We start from the raw sequence: 22,015 nt of genomic DNA, 5'->3' as shown, positions 1-22,015 counted from the left end.
AACTTTTTTTGCAAATTGCTGGGAAAGGATGATAGATGCACTGAAATCCTTCCAATATGTTTCTGCATTTTATTCATTTTTTTTTTTTTTAACTTTAAGATTGTATCGCTCATCTAGGATCATTGTATCTTGATCCACTTCTGGTTCTGACCATCTTCCAATGGTCTGCTGAAAGCCGAAGTTTTAGAAATAGTGGGATAATGTATGACCATCATCGGGTAATTTATATCTAAAGCTATAAATGTTTAAAAAGTTTGAAACTGCATATTAATTAGCAATTTAAACAAAGATGAAGTGTCGATATGAATATTAACCCCAATTAACCGTAGTAGAATTGGTATAAAGCTCTTAATATAGGGAATGATTTTACCGGGAATTACATAAGGGAATCGTGCATAACCGAGAATTTGAGCAATATAAATACAGTAAATTCCAAAAGATTCATTCCTTAAAAGCGTAATAACCAACTTAAAAGCATTTTTTTGATTTATTGTTATTTATGTCAATAAAAAAATATTTTATACTTAAGGTAAAGTTAGAATTTATAGCAAAGACTAACAGAATTTATAGCAAAGACTACTGTGCAGACAACATTTCTTTAAAAAATCAACTAAAAGTTAAATCATGATCACATTGTGTATCTTTTTTATATTAATGTTCTGACATCCAAATTATTTGCTAATTAATAACATAATTTATATATTATAACACATTATGTCAAGAGAAGGAAACATATATTGTGTCTACAGTTTAAATTTTAAACAAGACGAGTAAGAATAAAGATTAAAAAGAACCCATTACTTGGTGTATAACCTTTACAAAAAATAATTTTCACTTTATTGAAAAGTTATTGTTTAACTTGTATTTATTTATTTTGGCATTAATATTGAATTCACCAGAATTTTATAAACTAGATCATATCCTACCATAAAAATTTTTTCTGGAAAACTAAGATAAACTTTTTTCATTTTACATTGATATTTTCTTCTCTCTCTCTCTCTCTCTCTTTTAATGAATCAAAGGTTAAAATTTTTCTTACTCAAAGAATAATTTTCATTGTCTACAGAAATGATATTCAATGTCTTAATTAATGTATATATAGTAGAATCAACTTACACGTTTACTTCTGGGATTAGAATTAATGATGTTTAAATGTAAGGATGCTATCAAATGATGTTTGTAATTTTCATTTATAAACAAAAAATAACTACAGTATTTAATATCTAAAACTATATAACAAAATTTTTGATGATAAATGTATTCAACTTTTGGTAGTCAAGTATATCATGATTTCAGAGTTCATTCATGACTCAAATTATATGTCAACAAAATATAATACGAAAATATCAATAAATAAAATAATAATAAGCAAATTGCTTACCTAAAAAGAAAAAAATAATTTAGTATCGGTTACACAGCACTGACAGATGCTCCTCAAAATCTAAGTTTAGTTAATAAAATTTTGATGAATACAATAACCAGACAATTAAAATAAGCTTGGGCAAGTAAATTTGGATCCTTACAACAATAAATTTTAAAATTTCAGTTCATATTTTGTTGAAACCGTTTCATAAATGACAAAAATACATCGATTCAATTTCGTTTATTATATCTAAAATTAAAGAAATGACTAAGCTATTTTTTATTTTATTTTTCTTGATTTTACCGTTACGTAAATATTGTTTTCACGACATTCCTGACGGAAGTTTAGCCATGGAGAGGATTAAAACTTTATTTCCAGACCAATCCTATACGTTGACTATTTTTTAATGTATTACTTTGCGCTTTGGAGGCTTGAAAATAATATACTTCAAAGTATATTATTTCTACACTTATTATCAAAATAAACATTAAAACTTTTCATTATCTTATATGTAAAGTGAAATTGATGAATGCTTGTTCGAACGGTTTAAAATTCATTGCAGAATACATACTGTAATTACAATATTATGACTATAATTTTATATGGATATAAAATATATATAGGTTTACTTGATTAATAACTTTCGGTGAAATGTTTTTTTTAAATAACTAATTGAAAAATTATGTGTATTCATCCACTATTGTGTTGTTATCCTGTTTTTATTTTAAAAACTAAAGCATTTTTTAGGTCCTTGCTTATTAATTGTTTAGTTCATTTGAATTCAACAAATTGGTATTAACACTCAATTACAATGGACTCCCTAATAAGCGTCCTGCCATTAGCATCCTGGCATAAAACCAGTGGTATCGGTTTCGCGTATGGCCAACGGTGGCGTTTTCAGGTTTTATTCGTGTAACACCTAAAGGCCAGTTTCCCATAGAATCCTCTCGAGAGAGACCTGAGTCCGTTGGCAGAGTGCCTAGATGTTGGGTTGCCTTATCCCATCCGTTTATCCATCCTTCTTAAAAATATTAACTTCTATAATCAAATTTTCAAGAAACTTTATTAATGGTTTTCTTAATCTCATGTTCAAATGACATAAGAATTTCATATTTTTGTCTTTATTGAAATTTGTGGCATATTGAATCACAAAAACAACTGTTTGTCGAGATAAGAACAAAAGTTTAACCAATTCATTATGTGAGGGACGAACAGACCCACAATAAAGTGTTATTTTAAATTTTAAGATTTGGAAAATATAATCGGTTAAATTCGAACATTTTATCGAGTTAGGCTAAAAGCCATAAAAATTATTTCCCACGGGGNTTAAGCATTCTATGCACTGTAAGCTAGAACTTCTAGATAATATTAAAAAAAATCTGAACCATTTACTACATACAAACTTGCTATTACAAATTAAAAAAAAAAAAACGTGTAAAAATAACAGAAGTATAACACAATAAAAAATAAAACAAGAATATGAATAAATTTCTAAATTAAGAATAAAAATGCAAAAATAAGTCTTTGCATTCGATATTTAGTAAATAACAATTTATTGGAGAAAAATTAGAAATAAATAATGTTAGAGCTTCAAATTCTACTGAGAATTCATATTTCTTATTATTTTGCTATTTTCTAACTTTATTTTACTGTTTCATAAAATTCATAGATCCTGGCATCTTCACTACTACTGTTTCATTTTATACTTTTCTTTTATGCTATACAATTGATTTAAAATAACTTAAGCATTGTTTTTTGCTAAATAAAGTACACTTTTAACTTTTAAGATAATAATACCCTGAAAAGTTTCATTTTACTATAATTAAGTCAAAATATAATGACATCATTTCCACTTTTTTAAGTATATGTACTAGTAAAGAAATTGTGATTAGTAATCAAATTTAAACAGTTCATCTAAAAATAGGTATGATTTAAAAATAAGAAATTAAATAAATAAATTTTTTGAAAAGTCATTAAGAATATCTTAGCAAGTGTTCAAAATTTTCCTCTCTAAGCATCTGCAGACCTGTCAGCATCTTACTGTTGACTGTCAAACGTGTTCAAATACATCAAGTGAATTGTGAATTTTTTTTCACAACTTTCAGCAATTGCTTAGAACTTGTGTATTAGTAATTCGAATAACATAAACTATAGATCTTACATTCCTCATAAAATCCTCATAAATCTAGAGGATTTAAAGGCCAAGTTACTGGTCTTCCTCTTCCACCAGATTGTGATGAGTAAACAAATTTAATTACTGATAAGTTACATAGTTAGACAAAGAACAGAAATGACATAACTACATTTTGACACTTAATAACTTGTTAATTAAGCATTCTATGCACTGTAAGCTAGAACTTCTAGATAATATTAAAAACACCATTCTCACTTTTTCTAGCAGTAACTGAAAATAGTTTCATTAATTAAAAGTTGCTAGAAAAAGTGAGAGAGGTGTTTTTAATATTATATTATTATTTGTTCATTAAGCTTCAAATTGAAAAAGGATTTTGATTTTTCACATTTTCTCCATCTATAAGCCTAAGAAATTTGGCCAAACATTTCTGAAATACCCTGTGTATTTTATTTTCTTTTGTATGCAATCAGTGTTATAATGTAAGAATACAATATCAAACATATATTATTTTTACACTAGAGATAATGTTCATTAGTCATTTTACACTTTATTTTGATTGCAAGACAAAAATAATTTTGTTCTGTTTACATAAGTAAAGCATAAATCTGGGTATTCTTTATAATTACATAAAGAAATATTAAACATTTGACAAAGATTATCTCCAACTTTTTTGTAAGCTGAGTATGTTAGAAAGATTTCTATAATGTATGATGTTTTTGAAGGGGTTTGTGAAAAGTATATCATTGTATACAATGAAAGAGATGGGGTTGAGACATTGTCTACTTATTTTAGTGGAATTAGTTTATTCACAATACTAATAAATAGGTTTGTAAGAACAAATTTGTATCAAATTAGTAAAAGTTTTGTCATTTTTTCAACGTCAAGGTCATAAAATTAAAGGGGAGAAGGTATGCTAAAAGTACAGTACCTAACTGTACAGAACAGGGAGGGAAGGACTCAAAATTGTAAATTGAATTCTTAAAATGTAGAAAAGGCTATAATTCATATGTATATGTAATATCTTAAATTTTATCATCTCTATATCATCATAAGTAATGGTTCTATTGAATATATATATATATTGTTTATAATATCTTAAATGCTTTTAAATAATATAGAAAATAATTTCCGGAAGTAATTGCTCATAGGAGAAACTTATCATTTATCATATAATCTAACATTTTTACTAAGTTTTTGAATACTAACCTGTTTTAGATAAATTACAGTCATTATATGAATAAATATGTTAGGGAGCATCCTTGTATGTAATCAGCTTGTTATTACTGTATTCTTGTGGAAAAAAAAGGCATAATCTAAGTTCTTGATTTCAGAAATGCTGTATTAAGTGATCATTCAGTGCAAATTTTCTAAAGGAAAAATTTTTTAATTACTTTGAAAAATTTCTTTCTTAAAATTTAATCATACAAAATAATTTATAAAGTTGAAAAATGCATCTAAGCAGGAAAAAATATATATTTATGCTTGTTAATTAAAGTTTGTTTAATTTTCATATTATTATGTTGAGTAAATATAAATATATCATCAAAATGTTTACAATTATAAAAATTCTTTCAAATAATGATAAAATGTACTGCAGGCATCTAGCATTGATAGTGAAATTTGTGTCACTGTTACTTGCTCAACAACGATTTTTCAAAATATGTGCTGCAGTTGAAAAATCTGTAAAATATATTCAGTTATAAGATTTCTATTAGACAAAAACTGTACAGTGGTTGAAATTCATCATTAACTTTATATTCTTAAAAAAGTTTGTAATGAGTGAGGGCAGTGTGAGACAATGATGCAGTCAGTATGTTCAAAAATGGCCACACCAATGTCCATGATGAAAAGAGTAGTAGAGTTGAGAACATTGATGAGAGGTTGGAGAGAATCAACAAATTCACCATTTCAGAGATTTCTGGTGTTTCCACAAATCTTGCACAGTCCTTCATGAAGTGATCCCTGAAACATTAAGTTATCAGAAGTTTTGTATCAGGTGAGTACCTAAACTGCTTTCAGAGGAGCATAAGAAACAATAGATGGGAATAGTTGAAGAGAAGGTGATATTTTTCTAGAGTGGTACATTATGGTGATGAGGCTTGATTGCAATATGATATATACAATATGCAAATGCAGAGACAAAAAAAATCAATCAATGGCTTGGAGTTATACTCACCAAAAAACTAAAGAAGTGTCAGAAACTTTAACTTTGTCTGCCTGGAAAATCATGACAACTGTCTTTCGGAAGAGAAGAGGAGGAAGTGAGTTTAGTGGTTTTTCTGTTAGTACATTAAACAAGACAACAAAATCAATTCATGTTTGCTGTGACACGTCAAAGAAGTTAAGGAAGGCCATTCAGAACAAAAATTGTGGCATGTTGAGCTCTGAGTTGGTTTTCTTGCACAACTCTTGTCTGCATACTGCCCTGCCACAATATGGTAAGCTTTGTCAATCTCTAACTCAGGTGCAATTTTTGTTATTTTACAATAAAGTAGCTTTAAAATTGAATAATAAAACAAAAGAAAGAAAGAAAAATGGGGAAAATGAAATTTCAGCCATAGAACTAAAGATACAATATCCACAAGAAAAATTGTCACAAAAATGCAGGTTGTTTTACAATTTATGTTGTAAAGTGAAATTTATAAGAAAATCAGTAATTGACAATTGTGTAAAAACCAAAAAGAACTGGTAAGAATTTTAAAACTTAAGAAATTTATTCCAGCTGAATATTTTACTCTAATTTATAACATATACTATTTTAGAAAGCAGTAAAGGGATTAATTCTTGTCCTGTGAAGACATGCAAATAAGGGAATTATACATTAAAAACTAAATATGACGTACTTGAACCTATAACCGATGTGTATCGAATAATCTTTCAACAACGAACGTTTTCATAACCCCTTCTGGGCTCTTCTTCACGTGAAACAGCTGGATCGAACACCAAAAACGAAATTTGAATAAATACGAACTCTGTTGAGTTTGAATCGTTCGGATCGTTCGCTTATTTCGTCACGTGATATGTTTGAACGTGATCGAAGTTAACGATCAATGTCTAAATTCAAGAGAAAGATATTATTATGATACTTAAAAACGTGCGATTGAGATACATAATTATTCAATACTGTTCTCACATGTTCCCCAGTACCTTCTATTTTTATTTTTTATTTTAATATTTAATAAATAGTATTTTGCTGTTACTCTGTATGTAGTAGGTTTTGCCATGCCATGGAAAGGCCGATTTCGTCTCTTGAATTAATACAAGTGGATGTGTCGTATGCTCTAAAAATTTCCATCTCCGCCAACCATTTTAGATGGTGAATGTGCGGTGTGGTGACGATTATCTGCGCTCTATTGAAGTCCACCACTATTTCAGGATCAGTGGCGTAGGTGGAGAGTGATGTTGTATGTCTGTTGCATTGTACATCTGAGATGTGCTCTTTTATCCTAACCCCTAATGAACGTTTAGTCGATCCTACGTATACCAAATTCCTGTTAAACTGGTTATCTCTTAGAGGGATTGTATAGACGCCTGATAACTTCTCCACCCTGGATTGGTCCTTTTCGTTGCGTAGGATATCGAACAAAGTGCTGCACCTTCTGTATGCTATGGTAATTTTTCGTTGTATAGAGTGGTGCTGTATAGAGACCTCAATAGTGGGTTGAACATGATAGGTATCCTCATATTTTCCGTAGTGTTGCTAGTGTTTTGCATGATCACTGCAGTGTTGGAAGAAGCCTGTAGTTGTTTATGGCCCTCCAACGTCAAATTTATACAATTACAAATACGTCATATTTATTTTATACAATCTGATGTGCAGTAGATGTTATATCATTAAAAAACTAATATTTTCTTTGTATTTTCAAGGACTAAAGCAGTGGTTCCCAAACTTTTTTGATTCTAGGTGCCCTTGCTAAGTGCAGATTTTCCCAAGGCACCCTATGTCAAATTCTAACAAGTACATTATACAAATTCTAACATTATAAAAATCTTATAACATTTTGTGAGGAAACCTGTGAGGAAACCACGGCACACACTTTCGGAACCGCTGGACTAAAGACATAATAATGTGCTTGATTGCAGATGAAATAATAGATTTAAAAGAGAAAAAATTGCTCTATATTTGCTTTTTCCAAAAGACAAATGAAAATGTTATCTATTGTTGTCATGCTTTGTAGAAAGATGTGATGCTGAAATTGTTATAGAAGAGATATTATCTGCACTTACTGCAAAAGTGTGAAGAAACAGCCAAAATATAAAAAAAAAATTATTTCTAAGACTGATCAATCTGATAAGATCGATCAGTCTTAATCATTTAAGGTGGGTCTCCAAATTTAAAAAGTGTTTGTTCTCATGTGATCCATTTTACTTATTTTGACCCATACTTCATCTAGCTACAGATAAAATACATTCCAAATTTAAAATAGTATGTCAGCTATTTTAAGTGTACTTACAAATGCTAAAAATGGATAATAAGGGTTTTAAAATGTTTTAAAAGCTGCTGGAAAATTTTATCATTTGTAAATATATTATTAAGATGTGCATAATTAGGCAAAAACAATTGTTATACATTATTTGCAGATAAGAGGTATCTCTAATTATTAAATATCATAGTGTCAACTTCCAGTTTTATACAAATAAAAGTTAATTACTTAAAGTATACAACAACATTTAATATGAATACAAACATCTTGCTGTATTAAAAAAATAGTATGATATATTTACCTGATCAAAGTACTCAGATCTGTCAGATGACCTGAACATATAAAATATCTGCTATAAGTTTTAACAAATGCATTTATTATATATGAAAAAATCTGATCTAAAGTAAATACCTATTCATTATACTTCTTCTTAGATTTAAAATTTTTCTCCTATGAGCATGTACTGTAATATAAACTGTTCAATATTATTTTTAAATTTGAAAAATTTTCTATTATAAAGTAGAATGTTTTAAAACTATGTCAGAAATTAATGCAAAAAAAGATTGAAAATATCTACAAAACATATTCCAAAGCACTCAAGTATTCAATATTTAAAATACTATTACACTCTTGTTAATTAAAAACATCCCATTGCTCAGAAGTAAATTTGAACAAATTAATAGTTAACATTTTTGAAATGACATTTTTTTAAAGATCTAATTCAAAAAACAGTTACTTTTCTGTTACAATATCGTGGTATTTGATCTTTAATTTGAAATTACTGTTGATTTACATTTAAGAGGAAACAGAAAGTAAAATTAGTTGTTTTTAAACTGCTTTGACTACTCAAAGTTATTTTGATTTTTTAAATTTATTACTCATACTTATATTTTTGGACTATCATAAGAATAATGATTCAACTCAAAAAAAAAAAAAATGTAAAATTCAAAAAAATTGTAAAGATCAACAGTCAATACAAAAATGTTTATTATATAATTTACAATTGTTTGTATTAACACTAAACTTTAGTTTTATTTAAGTATTTTATCATGTTTGATAAATAGGTTTAACTTAAAAATATAGTGCATTGTAAATGTTAATGCATCCAAATCCAGTTTATTGAATAATTTATAAACATTTCATGTAATCTGAATTTTCAATTATCCAAAGTAGTGTACCTCAGTCCACATTTATCTAGGATATTAGTTCCAAAACTGTGTGATCTGCAACCCCCTAGGGGTCCACAGGGTCAAGTTCTAAAAACATTTTTATTTTATTACATAGCAAATATTTAAAAATACAGTATAATTGTAAAGTACCTCTGCAGTAGTCAGGGAAACAGGATAAGCTTCCAGGAACAAAGAAATGACATCACACTCAGCTGAGCCACACGGACAGTGCTGTAAATCTATACTAATATTATAAAGAGGTAATGTTTGTATGTATGTATGTAAAGTTTGTTTGCAGCAGGTAATCTCCGAAACTACTCATCTGATTTCAAAAATTCTTTCACCAATATTTAGAATGAAACCTCAGGGTGGACATAGGCTGTATATTATTCCGTTAAACATTCATATAAATTAAATGATATAATCTAGGTTCAGGCTTTTATGTCCAACAGATGGTGCTACGAGTACGACGCCCTAAGTTTGCTTTTCTGTGAGGCATTACTCTTTTCTGTGAGGCATTACGCTTTTCTGTGAAAATGAACTAAAGCAGATCATCTTCTATCTATCTATATAAATAAAAATGTAATGTTCATTTGTTCCTACCGATTCCTTTGAAATTTTGACACAATGTTGCATTTGAATATGCACGTGTTTTTATATAATATACGTGTCGAAATTCCCCCCACTGAAGGAAGATGGTTAGGATTAAGGCTTACCGTAAAGAACTCTGCTTCTATTTATACTATTTTAGATGCGGTTTTTTGCGTTTTAATAGGGTATGTCGACAGAATGTACACTAAGAAGAAATTTTGGGAAAAATTCCCCCCACGGGGAAGTGTTATAAATTTATAATAGATACATTTTGAGCCACAAGTCGTGGTGGAGTCTGCTAGTTTTGAATATTTGAAATAGTTGTGAGTATTTGATAAACTAAGTGGTGCATGTTCATTTAGTTATTTGTGTGAAACAAACTGTACTTTTGCATACATTTTTAATAACTTGCTGTTAACATGTTATACTATCAAAATGATGGACCCACTGATTGGTAATCAGTCACTTGGCTCACCCTATTCTGAGGAGTTTTAATGTTTTCATAAATTTCTGTGCAACCTGGCAACCTACAGTAGAAGTGAGAGTTTATTTTTTGGGTGATGGACTATATCACTGGTGATCATTGAAATTGAGTGAGACCAGAGTCTTTAAACAAGCAACTCTTCTTCCACAAAAACTTAGTCATTTTTAATTATTTCATAATCTATTCACATTTCGTTAAAAATCTCAATATTATTTAAAATCAAATAAAGTGACTAAATATTAATTCTGACTTAATAATTATTACAATTAAAGTTAATAACTGAACTTTGATCAATTTTGTGTGCATTTCATTACAAATTGCACATATGCAAATTGCATTTTGAATACTTCCAATATTTGAAAATATTTGAACACTGAAAATTCGGCAAAACCTGAATATCAAATATTCAAAATATTTTCATTTTGAAAAAATGAAATTATACAAATATTTCAAACATTCGAAATTTACAGTGCTACACATGGGCATATTCCACTGAAGAGGGACTTTACAATTGTACTATATTATATAAAGCTATATTAAGGTTTAAGTGAAGTATTGTAAATTTACTGTATTAAACATTTTTATTTTTCAAAAAGTTCTTTTTATTAAATTTTACAATTTATTAATTCTGTTATTTTAACAAAATTTTTCAAATTAACACAATCAAAAATAGTCGAAAATAATATGAGATGCCTCAGGTGCTTATTATTATTGTCATTTATTAATTAATGACTTGAAACCTAACAGCTGAAAATAGGGGTCTGCCAAATATATTTTTTATAAAAGGGTCTGTGATCTTTCAAAGTTTTGGAACCACTGTTCCAGGCCAATGTGTTGTTGTTGTTTCTCATTGAATAATAATTTGATTGTTATTGATAAATAAGTGACAGTAAAATATAATTTGGTATTAACAGCTAATTGACTTTTTCACTCTAAAATGTTCATTTTATCTAAGTATGTTTTTGATTTGTTTTGACAAGGAAAATTGATTTAGTGTTTTAGTATTTCTTCTTCTACTATTTTGGGCTATCTTACAATAAAGTTTTAGCTATTAATTTCTATCACTTATCTGCATAATATTATACTTATTAAAAAACAGAAAACAAGCTACACAATAAAACTTAAAAAAAAGTTGCTTAATTTCACTGAAACAAGAACAAGTATTATATCTATAAGATATGTAATGTTTTATTTTCTAAATACTTAAAGATAACCTATTAAATCTAAAAGTGATAGTTTTATTGTGGTGGTGTTCTGTTTTAATATAAAATTGTTAAAAACTAATCATAATTTTTTTTTGTTTATTGAGAGCTGCAAATACAAGTAATGGTCTTATAATTTTTAAACTTTTTATATTGAAATATACAAATGTTTTTCTTAAATTATGAAATATATATTCAATACTCACCTTTATAATTGCTTGAATCATTATTTTAAATGCATGGAGCTACCAACCTAAAATAAAAAAATAAAAAAGATATTTGAGAAATATATTTCAAATAAAACAAAAGTTAAATTTCACAACATTTAATATACATTACAGAATTCAATCTAACAATATGCAATAAGAACAAAATTTTGGATAAAGATGTTATTGCAAATGTTAAATATACACGAAATATCCCTATTTTTATTATACTGTGAATGAAAATAATATTGATATATTAACTTTAATTTTATACACTGTACCTTAAATCTTTATTTAACAATTTAAGAAAACTGATAGTACATAAATGTTTTATTATATATTTAAAATATGAGCCTTCATAAGGGTTGCATTCTAAAGTTACAGGCATTTTAAATTTTATATACTATGAACAAAATTTTGCCATTTAAACTAATGGGAAATGCTTTAGTTGTGTTCTATGTGTATGAATATGACACTAAGACTGTATAGATGTGAATGATATACCATATCATACTAATAGTTTAAATACCATACATAACATGTAACGAGGATAAGCTAGAATAAGCTAAAATTTAAGAACAAATGACAATTTTTCTCATCCATAAAAGGGATTAGCTCTTCAAAGATTCTAGAAATTAAGAGAAGACAAAGAAAGTGATGTATAAACTGGAAAGAAAGAACTAATAGTTGGAAACAAACACTCAGTTCTAACACATCAAAAAAGATAATCTTAATTTAACTTAGTTCAACATTCAATAGCTGTATATTTAAAAGTTTCAGTTTATAAATATAAATCGCACTGTAAATTAGGAAGTGAAGTTGATTATGGAAAATTGTGTGTCAATTCACCAGTGATTGCAACACAAAACTAGTACATGAGAATGCTTGAAAAATTTCATTACAAGAATACTTTCAAGAATAATTAATTTTCAAATGGTAAATAGGATTCAAACAATATATGTAAACATTACTATTAACAGTCAGAGTGTTTGCATAGTTCTGAATACTGAACATATTTTGAACAATATAACACAATAGAAAAATGAGTATATGTTTGAAATATGTGATTTTAAAATATGTAATTTGAGAACCTATTGTACTAAACTGTCAAATTAGTTGGAATTCTGCTCTGAACAGAACAACTGATTATTTTTTCTTTGAGGTAATTTCTAAGTGAGAAATGTTGATATATAAATAAAAATAATTACTACATATTGTTTAATCCACTAAAAAAAATTAAATTTTATTTAAAAATATTTAACTGATATTTTATCAAGTTTGATGTATATAGAAATTGAAATTTCCAAAAATTTTCTCATTATTATAATTTTATAATCTCTTTTTACATATGTAAACACTTACTTTTGATAGGATATAATGTGACATCTAAGAGCTAGCAACCATCTGTATTTTAGACAGACAGTCTGTAAATATCATGCTCTGTCTGTGCCATTGCTTTTGCACATATTTGTCCATTTTTTCTGCAGTTCTGGTTTATTTGTTGGTGTTGAGGAGTACATTTACAAAAACATTCAAGTGTAGGATAAATGGAAAGAGTGATCTACCGTATATCTAGACTAAACAATCATAAAAAAAAAATTTGAGGATCTTACGCCCATCTGAATCCAGGTTATCACGGAAGTAAGAAGACAGTCTCCTCTGCTATTTAACCATTATATCTATATAATCTTATGCGATTCACTGAAAGTGCTAGAATTTTCTAGAAAGCAAAAAAACACTACAGTATCGTTTTTATTTTTGGCTATGCTGACAATTACACAAGTGCAGAAAAATGTACAGTTTATTTTGCTGTGTAAGTATCAGCTTCTTTTTAAAATTTCATATCAGTTCTTTTTCATATAGCAAACTGGAATATCTGTCTATAGATGCAGATATTTTATTAATGGAGAGCACAAATTTTGAGTGTGTTAATTCTTACTGAAGAATATAATGTTGATTTAATCTGTATTATTATTTTTACAAATTCTAAACAGAAATTTTATAATGCTTTCTGTATATATATATATATTAATTAAAAGATTTTCTCATAGTTTCAATTCTTAATACAATCACAATATTTTTCATTGATTTAATTTAAAATATATGTGCTCCACCTCAAATTAGTGGCTTGCTCCCTTGCTCCTGTACATCATACTTTTCCTTTAACAATAGAGTCGTGCTGGTCATCTGCGCTTTCAGGGAAAAAGCTTTAAATTGAAAATGCTGACTTCTGGTTTGCATCAGAACTTTGTATATAGTTAATCAGGGCCTCCTGCTCCTAAAGCTTCCATATCTGATCTCAGATTTCATCTGTCTAACTCCATTCTTGAAATCAAGGAAACGATGGACAAATGAACAACGGTGGAAATTTATAGGTCTACAATTTTTTTTTCAAATTGCAGTTCAAATATTCTTAGGAATCTAACAAATTCCAAAGCAGCTAAATTTATCATTTGAACAATGATGATAAATTTTTCTAATAATTTCAACAAAATTCCATTAAAATTTTATAATATAATCATAAAAACTAATAATAATGCTTAAACGACTGTCATAACTGCCATCAAACACGATCTTAAGTAATGGATTGATTATTCTTAATAAAGAATATTCCATATACATCAAACTAATCAGGCTACAATTTGCAAAAATTGTAGATCTATAAATACCCACTTCCATCGTCCGTCTTTCCTTAATCTCGAAAACGGAGTTAGATGAAATCTCAGACCAAATATGGAAACCTTAGGAGCAGGAGGCCCCCATTATCTATATACGAATTTCTGATGCAAACCGAAAGTCAGCATTTTCAATTTAAAGCTTTTACCCTGAAAGCATAGATGACCAGCACGATCTATTGTTACAGGAAAAGTATGATGTACAGGGGCAAGCCACTACTAATTTTGAGGTTGAGAGCATATGTTTTAAATTAAATAAATTACAAATATGATTAAAAATTACAGCCCGGCATTGTGACGACGTCACAATAAAAAATTGTTCGTAGTAATTTGTTTTAATACGTTTGGTATAAACAAACAAATATCGTACAGTTATTTTATCTTTGGAAAACAGGAGTATAACTATGAAAAATGTTTTATTCCAATTTTTCATAATAATAAAATTCTGGATTAAATTTAAAAGTTCTTGTGGATTTTGCTACTTCAAAAATGAATATTGTAAAAAAGATTTGCATTTTATTTAAACGTTTTCCTTCTATTTAATGAGACGTTAAATGTAGTTTTCGATGATTTGGTAAGTTCCTATTTATTAAGAAATTTTATCAATGATTCGTGTAGCGCCCTCTGATTTTTATTAACTGAATTACTGATCGAGCCATGTTAAAATTTGCATTTGTTCGAATAATTATTCAGCTGATTTCAATTATTTTTAAACTCCAAATTAACTAGTTATCTGTTAACAAGAATTAAAGATTGTTTTTAAGATAGAGTTTGATTAAATATATTTGTATTTTAACGTTTTGGAGGCTATTTTAAGATCACAACATTAGACAAGATTTACTATATTTTTCTTTTAATTCTATCAACGATGTCTTAAACTAAGAATCTTTCAAATTTTTTTTATTAATGTTCTATGTCAATCTAGAATTCCCTCTGACGTAATGATTATCGAAAATGACTGTCTTTTAGTTATCTTTCACTAAATAATTTATTATTAATTTTTTTCAAGAACTTTTTCATGAAAAACTATTTCGTCAAACCGAATAGAAAACTCTTTAAATTCGCAGTGCCATCTTTAGCAATAAGAAATTTGATATTTACGAAATTTTGTCTTTTTTTTTCACTCTTAATCTTTCGGAATCCTGTTCCTTATCAATAAAAATACGTCGATCCTGATTGCGATTCTCTTTAGAACCGCAATCAGGATCGAAGTATTGTTTAGAAAACTTGTTTAAATTCTTAATAGTATGCTGTATAAAAAAATTAAAAAGCTGGTTTGATCATCATTATTCATACAGCTTGCACACAGTTTAAATTTATATAACAAACCATCGAATTTTCTCAAACTGCAAGATGGATCGAAGAATAGATCATAGATCTCGCAGTACTGTATTACTTACTGCGAGAGCACCAAAACTTGTCACGATAGTAGCCTTACACTGTTTTCGGAAATAAATGAGGGCGCATCCTCTATTGGAGAGCCGCATCATGTATTTACAGTATTTTAACTATATATAATATAGTTATCAGTGTTCTATAGTAAATATCACACTTTACTGACACTTTATGACTAGGTAAACAATCATTTAACTTCTTCGATTCTATGAATGTACTCTAAGCTTTCAGTTGCTTGTTTCGGCGTTAAGTGTAAGTAGTATGTACCAAGTTTATAAAAAAAAAAATCGTGTGTATACGGGAGCTGCAATAAATGTCTAGAAGAGCCGCATTCGGCTACCGTTGTATCTAAAAACAATAAGTAACTCACTTAACATAACTGCATACAGAAAATAAAAGTTAATGTATTCCAGTAACATAAATTATTTACGTATACTCAAGGCATTGTATACGTGGGGTATGTGTTTACCTCTCCTGCAAGAAAAATTTTAAAACTAATACAAAAAGTCCCATAAACCTTCAATATTTCATAGCGTAGTTTATAAAAATTTTTTAAGTCCTACTTTTAAAACTCCTTTTGAACGGATCTGTTTATTTTTATAAATACACTAGCTGCAAGGACACGCTTCGCTGGGTTTTTATTTGTTCGTACATTTGTATGTAATATAGTTTTCGTTTTTATATATAAAAGACTGTTTTTCTAATTAATCTAGAATCTTGCTGCAAGGATCCGCTTCGCTGGGCTTTTAAAAAGTAACGATAGTGAAGATTAAGATAATTACATTATAGCCAATCTTACCCGTTTTCACAGAATGCAAGAATTAGGTCCCCCGTTTCTGATTAGAGATCTGGTCCCGATTCTATTTCTGAACGTCTCCTGTTCACGTCAAGTCAAACGAACTATTTTCAACGTTTCTGGAACGTTTACAATCGTTCTATAATCGAACCAATATTCGAATTTTATGTTCGAATTTAATTCGAACAAATTCGAACAAAACATTCGAAATAGAAAGCCACTTTCAACCACTTTCAGCCTCATATCTCCCGCACCCTTATAGCTATCGAGACGCAACCCCCCTGGTGCACGAATGGAGACTTGGGTCTACTACCACATACAAACATTATTCACGTGCGATGTGTAGTTTTGGCGGAAAAGTGAAATATAGGGACATACATGTCCATTTATATATATATATAGATATAGATAGATATAGATTATATAAGCCACTTTTATAGTATACAGTATTTCTCATTAAACTGCAAGGTTTCCAACCATTTTATCAATGGCAAAAAACAGGTATTATTTTTGTAAACTTTCGATTTCGTTTATTATCTTAATTAAAATAATTTTATCTGTGATATACGCTGTAGCTTATATTATTATTTGTAATTTGATTATTAATTCTTTATCTAGCTATACACATTATTCATATTTATAACTAAATTTAAACTAAGATTAAAAATGTAGAGTAATGCGAAAAGGATAGAGCATTTCAGAAATAATTGGAGAAAAATCATTTTATTAACATTCATAAATTTTCTTAAACTTAGATTTTCGAATATTTTTCTGGAACAAATGTTTTATGCTTTGGCAATTAATTGCAAAATATCCGACTACCAATTAGAATAAGTACTGTATTAGTATTTTTACAATAACAAACAAGTAATATTCGTTATTTTATTTGTATATAGACTATTATTTTTAACATATTACAAAATCAGTTTCTTTAGGCGATATTCTAAAAGAAACGTTAAAAATTATTTGAGTAAAATTTTTAGTGTTATATGTTACAATTATGACATGACATCACTGATGAATTTCTGGCCTAACTGATTACTACTTCCAGAAAAAGTCTAATTTCAGTTAATTCTCTGACAAAGAGTTAAATGAATTACGCGTGATTTTTGTGTGAAATTATAGATATCGACTAATCATACATTTTTAAATTTAACATATTTTGTATCATTTAATTGACACACTAAAGATTACTCTGAACCATCAAAATTCTAAAATCAAACACGTCATATTATATCTAAAATAAACTTTTAAATTCTAGAAAACTAAACCAAAAATAAATAATAATAATAATAATTGAATTCCGCAAGAGGGAAATTTGATTCTGAAACAAATTAATGGTATATTCTGGCTTTCGTGATTAAATAAGATACATATCAGACAGCAAAATATTCACTTGCATTTCATTGAAATAAGATCTGAATGGACTACTATATTATGTTTATCTCAAATAAAAATAACATATTTCGGAATTCCCCAGAATTATACTATCAATATTAACAGTTAACAGATTGTGCCTGTTGTGTGATGGAATGCCTGTCTTCTATATAATTGATCGATCAGTTGTGTTACTGTGTTAACACGAAATCGATATTTTGAGATGTATTTACCCATAATTGTAAATTTAATTGATACTTAACTTTTGTTTATAACTTAAAACATTTGATTTTTTACCCTTTTTTTAAACGTGAATATGAATCTAGGCGTTAGAATTAAAAAAAAAACTAGAAAATTAAATTTTTAATTTTTCAGATATAATATTTTTCTAAATGTCTAGGATATTTTAAAAAAATAAACGTTATTTATTCAATATTTAGAATTTTTTAACATCCCAATTTTTTATATATGCATTAGGATTCCATTTAAAAAATTAATCCAATCAGATTAATTTGAATATGGAATAAATAAAGCAATGAAATATGGAAGTATTCATGACTCTTTTACATCTTAAAATTTAAAACTTTTAAACAAGAAGTTAGAAAAAAGAGCAGAACATATTAATAGGATAACTAACAAAATGGCTTTATCCATTCTGCCACTGGTGGGCGAATAACTGATAGATTATAAATTTAAACTAATACACTTATAGTAATTTTTAACTTTTGTTTCAGTTTTTGCATATAAGGAAAATCAGTTTATCCGCTAAAACTTTGTTAAACATTATATTTAAAAGAATGTCTCCTAAGTTATTCAAAATGGAATATTTAGCTCGTTGAAACGAATGAGAAAAACTTTTTCATTGGACAGAAATTTGAAGAAATTTGTAGCCCTATAAATTCCCACTGTCGATCGTCTGTCTGTCCTTTCTTAATCTCGAAAATGGAGTTAGATGAAAAGCGGGAATAGATATGGAAAGCTTGGGGCAGAAGCCAATTAACTATATACGAACTTTTGTAGCGGAAGTTGAGTTATTTCAATTCATAGATAATTTTTAGCGATAAATTAACACAAGAGAGAAAGATAATACAAATTCCAAAATGCATATTTTGTAAATTGAGGAAGAGAGAATGACCCAATTGTGTTAGAGTTCGTTTCAGGCAGAATCGAATGAGTTCTCAAGAAGAAGCGAAGAATGTAATTCGTGAAAACAACGAGGATAAGTAATTCTGTACAAGGCAAGTTGGCAGTATTGAGTTACAGTATTTACAAAGTATTCAAAACAAGTAATTAATATGTTGATAGAAGTTAACGATTAATTAGAGTATTAAAATTCCTCGAGCGGTCAGATGACAATAACTTAATGACAGAGTAAGATTCTAGTATTCGATACTCAAATTGGAGTAGCCAACTGTTCTCCATTGAGTTGTATTATCCACTTTAGGATCCTACTTTTGGATATATTTTTAATTGTTTGTTTAATTTTTATTTTATCATATCTGAAATAGTACTGGCAAGCAACGTTCCAGTATGTTATTTTCTTCTAAGTTTTGTCTTTATCACTCAATAGTGTAACAGAAAGAAAACCTTTACTATGAATCACAGACAAGAAAACAAAATTTAGGGTGGGGTTGTGCAACAACCCCACCCTAAATTTTGTAACATAAAGAAAACCTTTACCACCCTAAATAGTGTAACAGAAAGAAAACCTTTACTATGAATCACAGTTAGACAAGAAAACAAAATTTAGGGTGGGGTAATAATTCAAACGTTGAATTTAAAACTCTATTTATTGTCTGTTTAATTTTTCAGAATTTACAATTAGTCATCAAATATTTATAACAAACTGCTTTGTTATAAATGTCCTCCTTTTTTGTACAAAAACATTGCAAATCCTAACTAAAACTGTCTTATTCGCAGTCGTATGACCGCATCCGAGAAATATTCTAATATCTAGCGCAAGCTCTTGGTAACAACAAAAACTTTTTGCAATATTATAGTTCGCCATTCTTGCATTCAAATACTCCTATATTTAGTTGGAATCACTTTTGATAAAAGCTTGGCAAAAGATATCATTCTTCCAAATTAATGTTTTCTAATCGCTTAGAAATGACGTTTACGGTTTCACTTTCTGTTGTCACAGTTGCTATTAGGATTCCATAGAATTTTTTTTTGATAAACTAATCGTTTCTTTTAATATACTACACAGTACATATAGACATATTGTGTGTGTGTGTGTTTTTTTAAGTTTACAGGTATAAATAATTAACAGTTTACCGGAATCCACTCATATACGATCGTGATGCTTTTAACAGCTTTAAAGTTTATTGAATCACACATGATAATGTCATCAGAAATAGTCTATCATTCGTTTACATCGATAATTATAACAGTGTGTAATCAAATAAAAGTGTTTAGGAAACTGGCTCTTAAACTAATAAACAAATATTTCTCAACCTCTAACGAATCGTCGCCCCCTTCAACGTAGTATCGCCCCCTTCACTTCAAAATTCCGATGCCAAGGGCCAAGGTAACGCCAAATTCGTACTGCATTGAATAGACTATTGACTAGTATAATGCTATTTGTTTAATTATTGCACGATATAATGAATAAAATATCTAATTATTCTTAATATGTTTTATTTTATCGCTCAGAAAATTATTTTTCGCCCCCAAAATATAAATTGTTACAAATCGCCCCGTTGAGAGACACTGGTATACATGATAAATATCAAATAGAAATAATGCTTTACATCTTAAACTCGGCGTAATTTTTACAATTGTTTATATATAACAGATGATGAGGAATAACTTAGCTTAATTGATTTTCCAATTATAAATTTAAAAATTAAGAATTTCAGCAGCGTTAAATTTCTCTTAATGTATTACTGACGCCATTTTTTTTATGTTCCGTTTAAAACGAAAGTTTCAGTTTCAGTTGCTCGTATCTTAATGACGTACTGTACTTTGTACACATTAATGGACTAATGGGAACAATACGCAGTTCTTTTTCCAATATAAACATTAACTATAAACTTTCTCACTGGACAGCAATTTGAAAAAAACTGTAGACCTATAAATTCCCACTGTCGACCGTTGTCTGTCCTTTCTTAATCTCGAGAATGGAATTAGATGAAAGTCGAGACCAGATATGGAAAGCTTGAGGCAGAAGGCCCCCCCCCATTAAGTATATACCAACTTTTGTACCGGAAGTCGAGTTATTTCAATTCAAAAATTTTTCATTGAAAGCAGTTAATAGGTGACCGGCACGACTCCATTGCTAAAGGGAAAGAATGATGTACTGTACGGGGGCAAGCCACCGCTAATTTGAGGTGGAGAACATATATTTTAAATTAAATATCTAATAAATTAAAAATTGCTGTCCGGCATTGTGATGATGTCACAATAAATAATTGCTCGTTGTTACTTAATTATTTGTAAGATAATTTAATGAGATTTTTTTATACTTAAAAAATTTCGTAAAGACAATAATTTTTGTATTTTTCCCCAAAAATCTATAGCTCATAAATAAAATTTAACGATGCTGAAATTTGTACTTGGAGAAAAGTTTTCGATTAGACAAAATTATTCATTGTGCCACCAGTAAAACAGTCTTATTAATTAAATAGCACAGAAACGAAGTTAGATATAAATATATAAAGCATTATTCCTGTTTGATATTTATCCTGCAGAACGAAAAGCATTTGTTTAGGAAACTCTTAAGGCTAATTATGATCATGCACATCTGTAGATGTCGCGCATAATCAGAAGTCCCATTTACATTTTTTAAAAAATGCTTTTTTTGTGAGAAAATCCTTGTTTTCCCGAAAGCAGCAGACAGAATTCTAAAGCAAAAAATTGCTTGAATCTATTTTATTCTTCTATTAACGTACGGTTCAGAATTATGAAAATCAAATTCATTACGTTTGAATTTTAAAAATACCAATATTTTAAGACTAAAAATTCGTATAAACCCGAATAAATCATCTCGCAATCTTATTTCATGAATATATGGCATACATGGTATAACTATAAATATATATATACATGTTATTTCAAAACGTTTCGGGACAGTTTTGAAGCAAGTCAGATAAAACCTTGTCTACAAGTTTTGACATGTTCAGTAATAATCTCCCCGTTACTCTAAAAATGGAATCGTCTATAGCTAATAAGATGCGAGCTAGACGCCTGACCTCTCA

The 22,015-nt window shown here is 28.4% G+C and overlaps 1 long non-coding RNA gene across 3 annotated transcripts; it reads right to left on the bottom strand.

Annotated features, from left to right (window-relative positions):
- Positions 1-4,674: 4,674 nt before the first annotated feature.
- LOC111624869 lies at positions 4,675-11,620 on the bottom strand. 3 transcript variants are annotated; one of them, XR_002756644.1, is made up of 3 exons: positions 8,333-8,454; positions 8,223-8,253; positions 4,675-4,864 (listed from the first exon to the last, which is right to left on the bottom strand). It is a non-coding gene; the product is annotated as an uncharacterized LOC111624869 (long non-coding RNA). The 3 variants fall into 3 exon arrangements; XR_002756643.1 differs by lacking the exon at positions 4,675-4,864 and adding an exon at positions 11,574-11,620 and having other exon boundaries at positions 4,965-8,253; positions 8,333-8,396; XR_002756642.1 differs by lacking the exon at positions 4,675-4,864 and adding an exon at positions 11,574-11,613 and having other exon boundaries at positions 4,965-8,270; positions 8,333-8,396.
- Positions 11,621-22,015: the final 10,395 nt, after the last annotated feature.

The sequence above is a fragment of the Centruroides sculpturatus genome, unplaced genomic scaffold, assembly GCF_000671375.1.
Source record: "Centruroides sculpturatus isolate CEXI.00-Female unplaced genomic scaffold, Cexi_2.0 scaffold301, whole genome shotgun sequence".
In the NCBI taxonomy this organism is placed as follows: Eukaryota; Metazoa; Arthropoda; class Arachnida; order Scorpiones; family Buthidae; genus Centruroides; species Centruroides sculpturatus.
This window is presented reverse-complemented; position numbering and strand designations above follow the sequence as displayed.